This window comes from Urocitellus parryii, chromosome 8 (genome assembly GCF_045843805.1).
Source record: "Urocitellus parryii isolate mUroPar1 chromosome 8, mUroPar1.hap1, whole genome shotgun sequence".
NCBI lineage: Eukaryota > Metazoa > Chordata > Mammalia > Rodentia > Sciuridae > Urocitellus > Urocitellus parryii.
The window spans coordinates 154558756-154572281 of record NC_135538.1 but is presented as its reverse complement, the minus strand read 5'-3'; the positions used below and the strand labels follow the sequence as shown (position 1 = coordinate 154572281).

Sequence of the window (13526 nt, the reverse complement as noted above, 5' to 3'; positions counted from 1 at the left end):
CCCCAATGGCACAGTTTTTATGTGTGGAGGAAACTCAGCCTTCCCCAGGCTTCCAGCGAATTGGACTGGTGGCTGTGTTCTGGCTATGTTCTTGCCTTATTACTCCCTGATATAACTATTGTCCCAGGAGATGAACCTCTACCCATTCCTAGCATAGACACCCTAGTCAAAAGACACAGGAGGGCAATACAGGCCATACGACTCCTTGCCAGCCTTGAAATAACAGCTGCTGTGGGCACAGGTATAGCTGGCATAGGCACGGCTATACACTCTTACCGTCGCCTGTCTCAGCAACATATAGATGATGTACGAACTCTATCAGGAACTATTAAAGATTTACAGGACCAAATAGACTCCCTGGCAGAAGTGGTCCTTCAAAACAGACGAAGCTTAGATTTGCTGACAGCTAACCAGGGAGGTATTTGCTTGGCCTTAGGGGAACGATGCTGCTTTTATGCCAATAAATCAGGCATAGTATGCACTAAAATTAAGCAGCTTCAAGAAGATCTAGAAAAGAGACATAGGGGACTATTTGAAAATCCCCTCTGGACTGGGCTTAATGGATTTCTACCCTACCTTCTTCCACTATTAGGCCCCTTGTTGGGTTTACTTTTAATGGTGTCCATAGGACCCTGCATTATAAATAGGCTGGTAAAATTTATTAAAGAACAGATTAATATTTGGGCCTCTAAGCCCATACAGGTTCACTATCATCGTCTGGAGATGGCTGCCAACATTTAAAAGGATGTTCTACCCTTCTCACAGGCTTATTTCTTAAGTTTACATCCCCACAGATCTCTCTTTCTTATATAAAAGTATAAGTAACAGCTCTGACCAACCATCTTCTGCCCTTGCCATAAGGGTTAAGTTATCCCTCCTCCATGGACCCCTCTGCTTGGGGAAGGATGCACCCATGGAGTGAGGATGTTAGGCCATAATAACGGAGGGTGCAGGAAGGACTGCAGGAGGATGGATCCACTGATCCCAAAACCCAAGACCTCTGAGTGACACGCTCTGGTGCATGGCGGTTGGCATGCTTCTCCCTCAAAACCGTCTCCTCCAAAAACATGCCAAGGCCATGAAATCTCCTAGTAAAGATGTTCGCTCGGATCAGGAGATATCCTAAGGCGTCCTAGATGAACAGAGCCTCTATCACCCCCTAAAAAACATGGCCAATAAGGTATGGTCAAATATTTTATATAAGAAAGGAGGAAATGTCAGGGGCTAGAAGGAAATTCTCCTTCAAAGAATAGACTGACACAAGAAACAGCCCCCTGGGAGACATCCTGCCTGGGAGACACCCTGCAGCCATCTATCTCCCTGAGACATCCTGTGGCCACCTATCTTCCTGAAACATCCTGAGGTTATCTCACCTTGTGGAGACATCCAGCAACTGCCAATAAGAGAGCTTCCCCGTCCCCAGCATATAAACACCCCTGTGTGAACAATAAAAGTTTGCAGCTTGATCAGACTCCTGTCTTGCTGTCATCCCTCGTGTCTCTTGTCTCTTCATTCCTCCCCACATAGGTTTGCCGCCGTCATTGATGTGTCCTGCCGGTCAGGACAGAAAAATATTCTATATTAAATGTAGTTAAAATAGTTGTCTTTGTAATGATTAGTTTTAATTGCACACATGGCATTTTATGTGTTTTTGTAAATTTTTATTTAGTTTTTGATAAATTCTACATATTTTCCTCAAAAGCCATTATACATGTAATGTATTTGACAGATGTAACTTTAATATAAAACTTATGGGGTATTTTGTACTCTAATTATACCAAAAATCTTTCTGGGCTCTAGAAACCAATTTTTCTCAAACCTTATTATTTTTATTTTTTTATTATTTTTTTGAATGTACGTCCTCTTTCCTCCTAGGCCATAGATTTCCACTGTGTTGACAAGTATAGCTCTAACCTTATGCTATCCTGTAACTGTACACTGTCATGGTACACACATACTATAATTTCTACAGGTCTATGCTGCTTGGTGAGGAGTACTTCATGTAGACATAAACAGTTTTCATGAAGAAATAACAGCAATTTCTACTCCATCTTTACTTCATGAGAATTTGTTTTGTGTTCTCATCAATACTCTGTATTCTTTTGGTTGTTGTTGTTTCTTACTGGAAATTTAAATCAGGGGCACACAGAGACAGGTCACACATAGATGCTTAGGGCTTTGCTAAATTTCTGAGGCTGGTTTTGAACTCAGGATTACCTTGCTTTAGCCTCCCAATCCAATGGGATTAGAGGTGTGTGTCATGGAAACTTGTTCTATTTATTTTTATATTGAAATATATATTACTTCTGAAAATAATTTATTTTTGATATTAAGAAAGCATAGAATATCATTGTTTCCCACAAATATCCCCCCTTTTTTGGAATAGATGTCATTTTTTGGGGGGGGAAAGATGTCAGTAGTACCAGATGTATACTTTACTGTTTTCTAAATGCAAAGTTTATTATTATTATTATTATTATTAATTTGCTATGTATTAGTTACAAAAGTTTATCTGTTCATATCTGTTCATAAGGTATATACTCTTTTCTATAACGTCATCACATACTTCAGTGACCTGTTGAGGGTTGGGAGGGAAGGGAAGGGCTCATAGGGTTAGAAATGATAGTGAAGGGCTGGGATTGTGGCTTAGTGGTAGAGTGCTCACTTAGCATGGGTGGGACTTGGGTTCAATTCTCAGCACCACAAAAACATAAAGGCATTGTGTTGTGTCCATCTACAAAAAAAAAAAAAAAAAGATTCTCTCTCTCTCTCTCTCTCTCTCTCTCTCTCTCTCTCTCTCTCTTTCTCAAAAAAACTTTAATAAAAAAATTATGGTGGAATATGATGTATATTATATAAAGTACATATATAAAGAAGTGAATTTGTGTAAATATACTTTGTATAAAACCAGACAAATGAAAAATTGTGCTCTATATTTTTAATAAGAATTGTAATGAATTTTGATGTCATATATAATTAAAAAGTAATGAAAAATAAAAAATAAAAGATGGCATTATGTTCTAATTGGAAATAAATACTACTCCTTTCAAAAATTGAAAAAAAAAAGGTCTATTGGTCAGTGATAAATTTTATAAAGTATAAAATGTATCCTGAATATTTGGTAATACATAAACCCAGATTTAGGTATTTATAGTGTTTTGGCAAAATTAAAAAAAATTACTGTAGAGTTCATTTCTTACAACATATATCCATAATTATATCAGATGTATTTGGTACATATACATATATACTACCATTATATATAATTAATAATTGATTACTACATCTCATATTAACCACATTGATTTCAAATTAATTTGTCTTTTGAAAGCACCAATATATGACACTCTTTGGATATATATACTTGGTGTGTCTTCAAACTTGTCACTTTATGTATTATGTTCTTTTCTTTACTCTCCTGTTTGTAGAATTTCTTTTTTCCAAATTATTGACATTAGTGAATTTTAGGCACTTCATTTTAACAGTGCAGTCTGTAGATTTTCTTTTTAACCTCAGCTAAAATACATCCCACTTTTTATAGGCTTATTGTTATGTAAATGACTTCTAAAAACCTGCATCTATAACACCCTAACCTGACCTTACTCTGGACTATTGATATCTGAGTGGAGGGGATCTCAAAGTGATCCATGGAAAAGGCAGGATCGGGATGGGTCAGGATGTGAGATTGGTGGATGCTGAGTATGTAGTAGTGAATATTCATGAAAAAGTATTGGTGGAGTAGATAGGGGAAGAGAACAAAAGTGCTGTGAAGGAAAGAGGGAAAGAATGACAAGCTCAAGGGTTCAGATCTAAAAAGTCTAGTGGTGGATCAATAGTAGCATGAGGGTAAGGGGTAGTTTCTTTGGAGGCAGAAATAAGGTAGAAGCAAAAGAAGAAGGCAACTCTGTCACAGTCCCCAAAAGAAAGAGTCAGATGAATGGATTATGTGTTTATTTCTTCCCACCTTGGAGTGGAATTGATAATTCACAGAGTATCTTTAAGTAGGTAGTATAAAACCATTTCCAAGTAGCTTTACAAATTTGTGTGGCCACAATCAACATTTGAAAATTCCAGTCACATAAAATCTTTGTACTTTTTCATCTATTTTATTTATTTATTTATTTATTTATTCATTCATTCATTCATTCATTCATTCATTCCATTTTTTTCATTCAATTTTGCTTTACTGTTATTTTGTATGTTCTCCTGGTGAGTATTCAATGATACACACACACACACACATACACAATTGTGTGTGTATATATATATATATATATATATATACACAAAATTGTGTATATATTGTATAATATTATATTCTAAAACATTAAAGTCAGCCAGCCTCAGCAACTTAGTGAGCCTGTAAGAAAATCAACAAAACCCTTTTTCTTTATAGAATATTTTATTAAAGACTGAGAGTTTTTCTTAGCAAAAAATTATATCTGATTTCAATTTGTAATATGAGAGAGAGAGATCTTGCAAAAATAAAAAAAAAATCAGTGACACTCTTAGTGTCAAGGATGTAAATCATTTAAAAGTAATAGTGAACTAGTTGGAAAACACATCTAGGTTATTAACTGCTGCTTTGGAAAGTTAGTCTGCTCTCCAACTTATAAAAGTGAGAGAGGAATTCTTTATTAAGGTGTGTATAAGAAAAAAAAGGAGTTTTGACACAGCTTTTAGTTGACCCAGACTGGGTCAACTTTAGTGGGTGATTAGGGTTCTGCCAAGATGATAAATCCTTGAGTTATTTGAAATAATGTGATTTTATCTAGCCTTCATAAACAAAGATTGAGGTCTAATATAAATCAGGCTTGGCTAAGGAAAAACATTTCAATGAAAAGTAAATGTATGAATAAACACATAAAACAATATTTAACAAAAAGTTAACATTCAGAATATTTATGCAATTATGTATTCACGAGTAGTGTAAGAACAATGACAACTAAAGAAAAAGTGAATTAATAAAAAACAAATAAATAATGTAATAAATGAATGAATGAATTAACTAATAACTAACAAGTACAAAGATGTAATGTGACTGGAATTGTCAAAGTCAGCTTGTAGCCATGAAAAAGTGTAAAGGTACATAGAAATGGTGTTTTACTACTTACTGAGACATACCCTATGAACTATAAATTCCACTCCTAGGTGGGAAGAGTTGAACACAGAACCCATTCACCTGGCTCTCTCACTTGGGAACTGTGCAAAAAATTACCACTTTGAGATCCCCTTCATCAAAACATCAAGTCCAAAGTGATCAGAATCGGGGGTAAAATTTGCAGAATATTAAAGGTCAGTTACACAACAAGAAAGCTATAAAAAGTGGGCTTCATTTAAAAATGAAAACAAAAAGAAAATCTTTAGACTTCACTAGTTAAAATAAAGGATCCAAAATTTATGAGTCTCAATAATTTGAATTATACCAGTGAGTCACTTTTTTGGGGGGGAAGGGATATAAGGACATTGTTAATGAGTTTAAAGCTCAAACTGGTTTTTTTTGTTTGTTTCTTTTTTATGAGACAAAGAACAGAAAAGTTAAAAAAATATCAAAGTAATTGTGATATCATTTTAATAAATAAAATATATACATATTTATTCACAAATTGCTTTAACCTTACAATCAGTTATAAGTGTTAATGCAATTCTCTCTGGGTTAGGTACTATTATTGGAAGAAAACTTTGCCTTAAAATAACCCCATACAGAGGCATTTAATGCAATTAACAGGCCATCAAATAATAATAATAAGTGAGGTGTGGGGATTTTCAGGGTTGTGAAGCATACCTGTAATATAAGTTACTTGAAAAGCCATTGCAGGAGAATTTTATACATTGTCTGAAGACATATGTAAATATTATTTATAAAAAGTGTTTATGGGTTCTGTAGTCAGGGTGCACAAGTCCAATACACAGTCTTTATTGTTTCTTGAATAGTTTTTGTTGTAGATGGACACAATACCATCAGTAGTTTGTTTGTTGGTTGGCTTTTTAATGTGGTGCTGGGTGTTCAACCCAGTACCTCATGCATGCTAGGGAAGCACTCTACCACTGAACCATAACCCTAAGCCCCCAAATCCTTTACTTAATTCTTTTTTTTTTTTTTTGCGGGAGTGTATGTGTGTAGTGCAGGGCATTGAATCCATGGCCTTATATAAGCAAAACAAGCACTCTACTGACTAAGCTATATCCTCAGCCCTGATCTGTAGTCTTTTTTTAAAAAGATAAAAAGACAACGGAGTGTATTTCTACAGACACTGCACTTTCATCTGTAGGTAGTGGTGAGGATCGAACCCGGGCCTCACGCAAGCCAGGCGAGCACATTACCGCTTGAGCCACATCCCCACTTGCTGCTTTCTGTTCTTTTAACAGTGACAATGGAGCCGCCTGTCATTCAGACTGATTCTGCGCCCACTTGGCTCAGGTTGGAAGCAGTGCCTGAAGCCTTGGCCAATCAGTCTCTTAGGCGAGAACTGTCCAATCCGCACGCAGCCGGTGATGAGGGGGCGGGCTTCCATGAACTTCCCTTCCCTTCCCCTCTGGGCCCCGCCATTTTTTCAAACTTTTTTGTACTTTCTGTCCTGGATCCGGAGCCCAGGTTTTTGTGCTATGGAGAAGCTGAAAACAAACCACAGGGAGACCGCTGAGAACCCTGAAAGCCGGGAAATGGTAAGTGTGCCTTGTATCTTGAGACTGCGGAGGAAGGTGGCTTAAGGCTGACAGGAGTGGCAATGGTGGAAACTGGCAGTCCTGGCTTGGGACTCCTCCTGGTCCTCTCCAGAGTCTTGTGGCCAGAGGGTCTCTCTGTAGCAGCTTAGCCTTCACCTCCCTCTTATTACTCTAGTGAGGCTTACATCAGCAGTTGAAATTCTGGGCATGTTGTTTCATTATTGTATGGTGTTTTCAGCTTCATTCTTTTTTTTTTTTTTTTGAATTTTTTTTTTTTTTTTTACTTTTTGAAATGGAACCATTGTACATTGTACAAACCATCTACTGATGGAATAAATAAGTGAAAAATTATACTGCTGTACCACACACCAAAGAAGAAAATCATTTAAGAGGGGGGAAAATTAGGTAACGGTGAAAAAAGCTCTTTATACCTCTAACCAGGTCCTCGGCCATCATGAACATTCCAAACCATGACACCTTTTGATGATGGGAGGTCACCACCCGTATGAATCCCTCATCAGCCTTCGGGGTTATGGGTGTAAGCGCCAGCAGTTTGTGGAATGTGTAGCCGCAGCTCCCCCACCTTCAAGTTTTGTGGGGGAGTTAAGTTTGCCCTGAGAGCCCATTAGGCCACTGGGCCTGATGTCCATGGAAGGCAATCGCTTAGGATCCCCCACCCCTGGCTCCGCCGGCTAAAATGTCTTAGATTCTGTGGTGGGGAAGAGGATGAGGGGTGCAGGGTGGGTGGGGAGCAGCAGCTCCAAGGAGCAGACTGCCTCAGGGAAGGAAGCACATTGGGTTTCTGCAGTCTAACCACGCCACAGGGAAGGCCTTTCCGGCCAGCGTGGAGTGCAGGGCTGCTGGCGATCTGCCTGGTGTGGCCTTGGCAGGGCCCAGCTGGCCTCAACTGCTGGCCCATTCCTACCTTCAGGCACTTCAGAGAAAAACTAATGACAGCCTTGGTACAGTGGACATCTTCATCCTCCACCAGGCCGGGTCCCCTCGCCTGTCCAGAGAGGCCATGTGAGCACAGGAGGCCTGGCTGCCTTCCTGTCTCCATGGATGCTGTTGGAGTCTCCTTCAGCTGTCTGGGTTGTAACCTCTCCGGTTTTCCAAAACAGAAATAAATATCCAGATTCATCTTTCATCAAAATGGAGCTTTGTGCAAAGAAAAAAATGTTACCCTAACTCTACAGGATCTGAAGGTAAAGCCGCCTTGAGATACGTTGAGAGGTGGCGCCTGGGGTCACTTCCATGCTGAGGCGCAGAACACAGTTCTCAGCAGAACTGACCGCCTGAGGGGCAAAAGTGATAAGTACAAGGATTTTTTTTTTTTTTTTTTTAAGACAGAACCTTTCGGCATTGCTCACTTCAACATTAAGATTTTTCAAAGTGTTTTTTTTTTTCTTCTCTTATTTCAGGAGACATTTTGCATGAGGTATTTGAAATTCAGGAACATTTTGATTCTTCTTGAAGTGCAGGAAATATATACGCTCCGTTAAAACAACAACAACAACAAAAAAGAACAATAGGAGCTTCACCCTCAGAAAGTCTTAGAAAATGGAACCTGGCAGACACTTCCCATGGAGTGGGAAGATCCACATGTCAAAGTGGTACCTGAATATGCACCAATTAGTCCAAACACAAACAAAAACAAAAACCCCCAACAAAACCCGAAGTCCCCCTCCCACCCCCCAGTAACACACAACTCAAAGGGAGTCAGAACTCCAGTGCAGTAAAGAAAGCTGAGAAAAAGGTTTATGGTCTGAGGAGTCCGTATGTTGATTAAGAGCAAACCAGGCCTCAAAACTCAATAGCTAGGCAGTTCATCCAAGGGGGCATCTCTGCTTTGAGAGGACCATCCCAGCGCAGGCCAGTCATAGGGAGGGGAATTCAGTGGCTCCTTTCTGGAGGGTGTGCAAATCTTTCCAATTCCTTGGTGCCTTGATTCTGGCCTTTAAGGCCCAACCATCAAGGCCTGATCCCTGGTGGCATAAATGTCCTGGGAATGAGATTCCATCCAACTGTCGGCTCTGGGAGTCAGAACATTTTGCAGAAGTGAGTGGGTTTCCTCCAATTGCAATCTTGCCTCTGGGGTACTGGGGGAGGCCAAGGATGGGGGTGGGGGGCTGGTCAGAGGGCAGCAGGTTTCTATGGATTTGAAATCCAAGCAACATCCCGTGAGAAAGTTCCCACTGCCTGCTCCCACCTCCTGGCCCTGCTATCCTCTTAAGGAGACAAACATGCAGTCATCCAGAGAAGCCACTTGGTCTTCGGAGGTCCAGGAGGAAGCAGTGACAGAGGTGGTGGGTGACAGTAGGGGCAAGAAGGTGGAAGTGCCAGAAAAATCTAAGGGCTTTGCATGTCCATCTGGGCTGCTGGGAACTTGGAAATACCCAGCCCCCAAGGCCCTGAGGAGGTAAGGGCATGGCCTGGACCTGAGGAGGCCAGCCCTTGAGGACTGAATCCTGGCACCTATAATTTTTGGAGTCCTGGAGGCTGGTGCCAACCCCACCCAGGGCTCAGAGGGTGCCCAAGTCCCCCCTTCCAAAACTGGGCCAGCTGAGGAGTGTCTACTGTCCTGCAGCTCCAGCCTGCCCACTCCACAGCAGTCCTGGGCAGGAAGGAGCAGGGCGAGGAAGGTGGTGGCCACTGCCTCATCCGGACTGAGAGGGCACTTTGTATAGGGAGATGCAAAACAACCAGGAAATGCCAGAGGTCACCTCAAGGGCACAAGGCACAAAAAAAGAAAGTGGAAGGAATTGGTAGAACAGTGAAAAGCCCCTGACAGAAAAGTGAATTCCTGATGGTACCACCCTCCAATAGCTGATATCCATAAATAGAGAAGTGTGTGTGGGGGGGGAAACAGCAGCAACACCAATGTGACCTTGGCTTCCAAGACAGTGTGGACATTCCTGAGCGGTGAGCCCGCCTACCAGTACAGCCGCTTAGGGGTTCGGGTGTTTCGCTTCACCCCAGAGTTCTTCAGTGTCTGAGAAGTTCGCCCATCTGGGTTTTCTTGGATTTGCACTTGGTAAACTTCAAACATTAGGAGTCCTGTTCCCGCCCAAGAGGAATGGCGCTCACAGCGCTTTCTAGGGTGAGCCGGAGGAGGGAGCTGGGCGTCTAAGTCTCTTCCGAGTTCTGGTGAGAGGCTCCAGCTTCATCTGTTTAGAGGGTGGCACTCCTTCCAAGTCCTGAGAGATTGTGGACATCTCTGCTGCCAGCCTACTTTCTCTGAACTGCTCCTCGAGTTTCCATCCAAGACTGAGTTCTGCTCATCAGAAGCGGCTTCAGCCCCACGGTGCTCCTTCCCCTCGTCCACTTTGGCTTCTGTGCCATCGCTGGGCATGGTGGAGTTGGGCTCTGGTGCAGGGCTGGAGTTGCTGCTGTTCCCCTGTGGGATGCGGGAGGCATCTGCTAGGGAGCTCTGGTTGCTGTTATCCTCCTGCATGTCCATCATCCTGGGGAGGAGCTGTTCTCTGGGGTGGTGACCTGGGAGCCACACTTCTCGTCTTGGCCTTTTTTCTTATTCTTGTTTTTATCATCAACTTTTGGCTCCATCACAGGTACCCATTTGTAGATTCATAGGGACCTGTCACCCACAGTCACCCACTTCTCCCATTTGCGCACTTTCTCGATAGCCGCCATGACCCTCTTGACATCATCTTTGACCTGGCTCCTGGTCTCCACTCGAACCTACCTGCCCTACATGGTTCTGGCGGGGAGAGAGGCTGGGGGAGCGCGCCCGCCAGGTCCTGGGGCCACACTCGCGCCTGCCTGCTCACTCATTCACACACAGACACTTACACACTCACTCACACACACACACAAACACACACAAAGCCTGATGCCAGCACACGCCGGGGCCCAGTGCCTTCAGCTTCTTTCTAAAGCCCTTTGTGGGCTTCCAGGTCCCAGGAGTCCAGCATGACTCCAGAGTGCACAGTGAAGACTGAGATGATCATCAAGAGAACCCCAAATCCATTTATTGTACTCATGCATGAGAGAGGCTGCTGATTTTAGGGCTTGTTACTCATGAGGGTTTGTTTGTTTACATATTTATTTATTGTGTGTGTGTGTGTGTGTTGTTTTCTTTTTGGTATCAGAAATTCATCTCAGAAGTATTCATCCACTGATTCACATTCCCACCCCTTTTTTAAAAAGTATTTTTATTTAGAGACAGGGTCCCTTTGAATTTCTTAGGGCCTCACAAATTTGATGATGCTGGCTTTTAACTCATTCTCTTCATGAGTCCTGAGATTTTTAAATGTAGGGGAAGCAGTATCTCAAATCCAGAACAAAATCTGAAATCCAGAACTTCAGTTTAGCTCTCCATAGGTCTCAGAATAAACCCCTAGTTTTCCAGCTCTCTGTTCACATATCCAAAACTAGGATTCTTAGTTGACAGTGTGAGTAAGTATAAAATAGAATAGATAGTATAATGACCATGTAATGCGGATAATGGGCCTCACTCAAACACACCTGGCCACTAACTGGTGTTCTGCCCCAAACCATGAGTAAACTTCTAAGATGGCACACAAAAATGAATTTTTTTTTTTTCTGATATCATTCCTCATACCACATGGTGGGCATTCTATTTCTTCTTGCTTAAATAGATTTTTTTTTCTTCAAAATTTATGAGACAAGCACCCAGATTCAATTGGCAAACTGAGAAATGTTGGTTCATCTCAAAACTCCACTTTCAGCATTATTAAGCATTATTTCCCCATGTTTTATTTCAAATGTATGTGTCATTCTTAATGTTTTTCTTCAAGAACTGGAGGGCAGTTTTAAAACATTTTAATTTCTCATTCTGAGATTTTCACATGAGAAGAAAGCAGAATAAAATTAGGTGACATTAAAAAGAATGAATCTCTCCTAAATGAGGTTAATGTGTCCCATTTAAGGATTTTTAAAAACTGTAATGGGTCATCAATTGAGGGTTTATTCCTTTATTAATTAATTTGTTTGTTTATTTATTTATGGTCAGACCATTTTATTAAAATAACCCACAGAAGGGGCTGGGGTTGTGGCTCAGTGATAGAGCACTCACCTAGCACATGCAGGGTCCTGGGTTCGATCCTCAGCACCACATAAAAATAAGTAAATAATAAATAAATAAATAAGTAACCTACAGAAACATGCCAAACATTTCATGAAATTCTTTTCTTCTGGTGTGGCAGGAAAAAATAAAAGTGGGACTAACTTGAATTTAAATTACATGCAAGTTCAATCTCTCTCTCTCTCTCTCTCTCTCTCTCTCTCTCTCTCTCTTTCTGTATTGGGGACTGACCCCAGGGCCTCATGCTTAGAAGGCAAGCACTCTACAAGCTGAGCTATTTACTCAGACCCATATTTTTTTTTGGGGGGGGGCGACCAGCAATTGAAGTCAGGGGCACTCTACCACTGAGCCACATCCCTACCCCTATTTTGTATTTTACTTAGAGACAGGGTTTCACTGAGTTGCTTAGTGCCTCACCATTGATGAGACTGGTTTTGAATTCATGATCCTTATTTCTCAGTCTTGTAAACAGCTGATATTACAGGCATGCACCACCATGCCTGGCCAACTTCAATCATAAGGGCTAAAGTACACAGCAAATTAGATCAAAGTCCATGTCAATATCTTGGTACTATATATATATATAAAGTTGTTGATAGACCTTATATTTTATTTACTTATATGTGGAGCTGAGAATTGATTCCAGTGCCTCACATGTGCCAGACAAGTGAGCTCCACTGAGCCCCAGCCCCAGCCCCCTGGTACATTTTTTATGGGGATATTGGAGATTGAACTTACGAGCACTTGACTACTAAGACACATCCCCAGGATTTTTTTTTTTTTTTTTTTTACTTTATTTAGAGACAGTATCTCACTGAGTTTCTTAGCACCTTGCTTCTGCTAAGGCTGGCTTTGAACTTTTGATACTTCTTCCTCAGCCTCTTCAGCAACTGGGATTACAGGCTTGCACCAACACACCCAGCCCCTGGTACTTTTTTAATACCTGTTTTATGTAGATTTTAACCAGTAGCCTTAACTTTTTTTCTAATATATATTTGATTTGAATCCATAACCCAGAAATCAGTGAAACAGAATCTATTTTTTATCTCCAACACTGCTTTAGGTTATGACAGTATCTGAGTTCAGATTCCCCATTAAATGTCTTGTGTTCTCATTCTGATCTCCCATATGACCTAGTTTATGGGGGGTTTTAGAATATCTGAAACAGGGTTCCCAGAGATTCTTAACTTTTTGGAGTATTTAGAAAACACCACTCTCTGAGTCTTGCCTTCTAGGGACCAGTTTGAATTTTAAGTGTGCAGCCTCTGAAGGGATGGATTAATTGGATGCTTTCCAGCTGGAAGGCATTTTCTGATATACTTTCTATCTAAAAGGTATTTTATTTGTTTCCTTTTATTATATTCTGTGAATAAAGGTACAATAAAATTAGACATGTGGCAATATATTTAGCAAAAGGATTCCAAATTTTTTACATATATACCCAGAGTTATTATTACTGGATTGTATGGCTTTTTTTTTTACCAAGAATTATTATTTATATCTTTTTATTTATTTAAAATCTGGAGATTAACCCCAGGGCATTTTACCAGTGTGCTACATACCCAGTCTCCAACACTTTTATTTATTTATGTATTTTTGAGAGAGGGTTTTACTGAGTTTCTTAGGACCTTGCCAAGTTCTTGAGGCTGGTCTTTAACTTGAGAATAAACCCCTAGTTTTCTACCTCTTATCCTCCTAAGCCACTGGGAGTACAGGCATGTACGACCTTGCACTGGTACCCCAAATTATGACTAGTGGATTATGTGGGATTTTTGTTTTGGGCTTTTAAAGAACC

General features: G+C 40.8%; 1 pseudogene; it reads right to left on the bottom strand.

Moving 5' to 3' along the window:
- Positions 1-9761: 9761 nt before the first annotated feature.
- LOC144256515 (B-cell CLL/lymphoma 7 protein family member A pseudogene) lies at positions 9762-10380 on the bottom strand (annotated as a pseudogene).
- Between the last annotated feature and the right edge of the window lie 3146 nt (positions 10381-13526).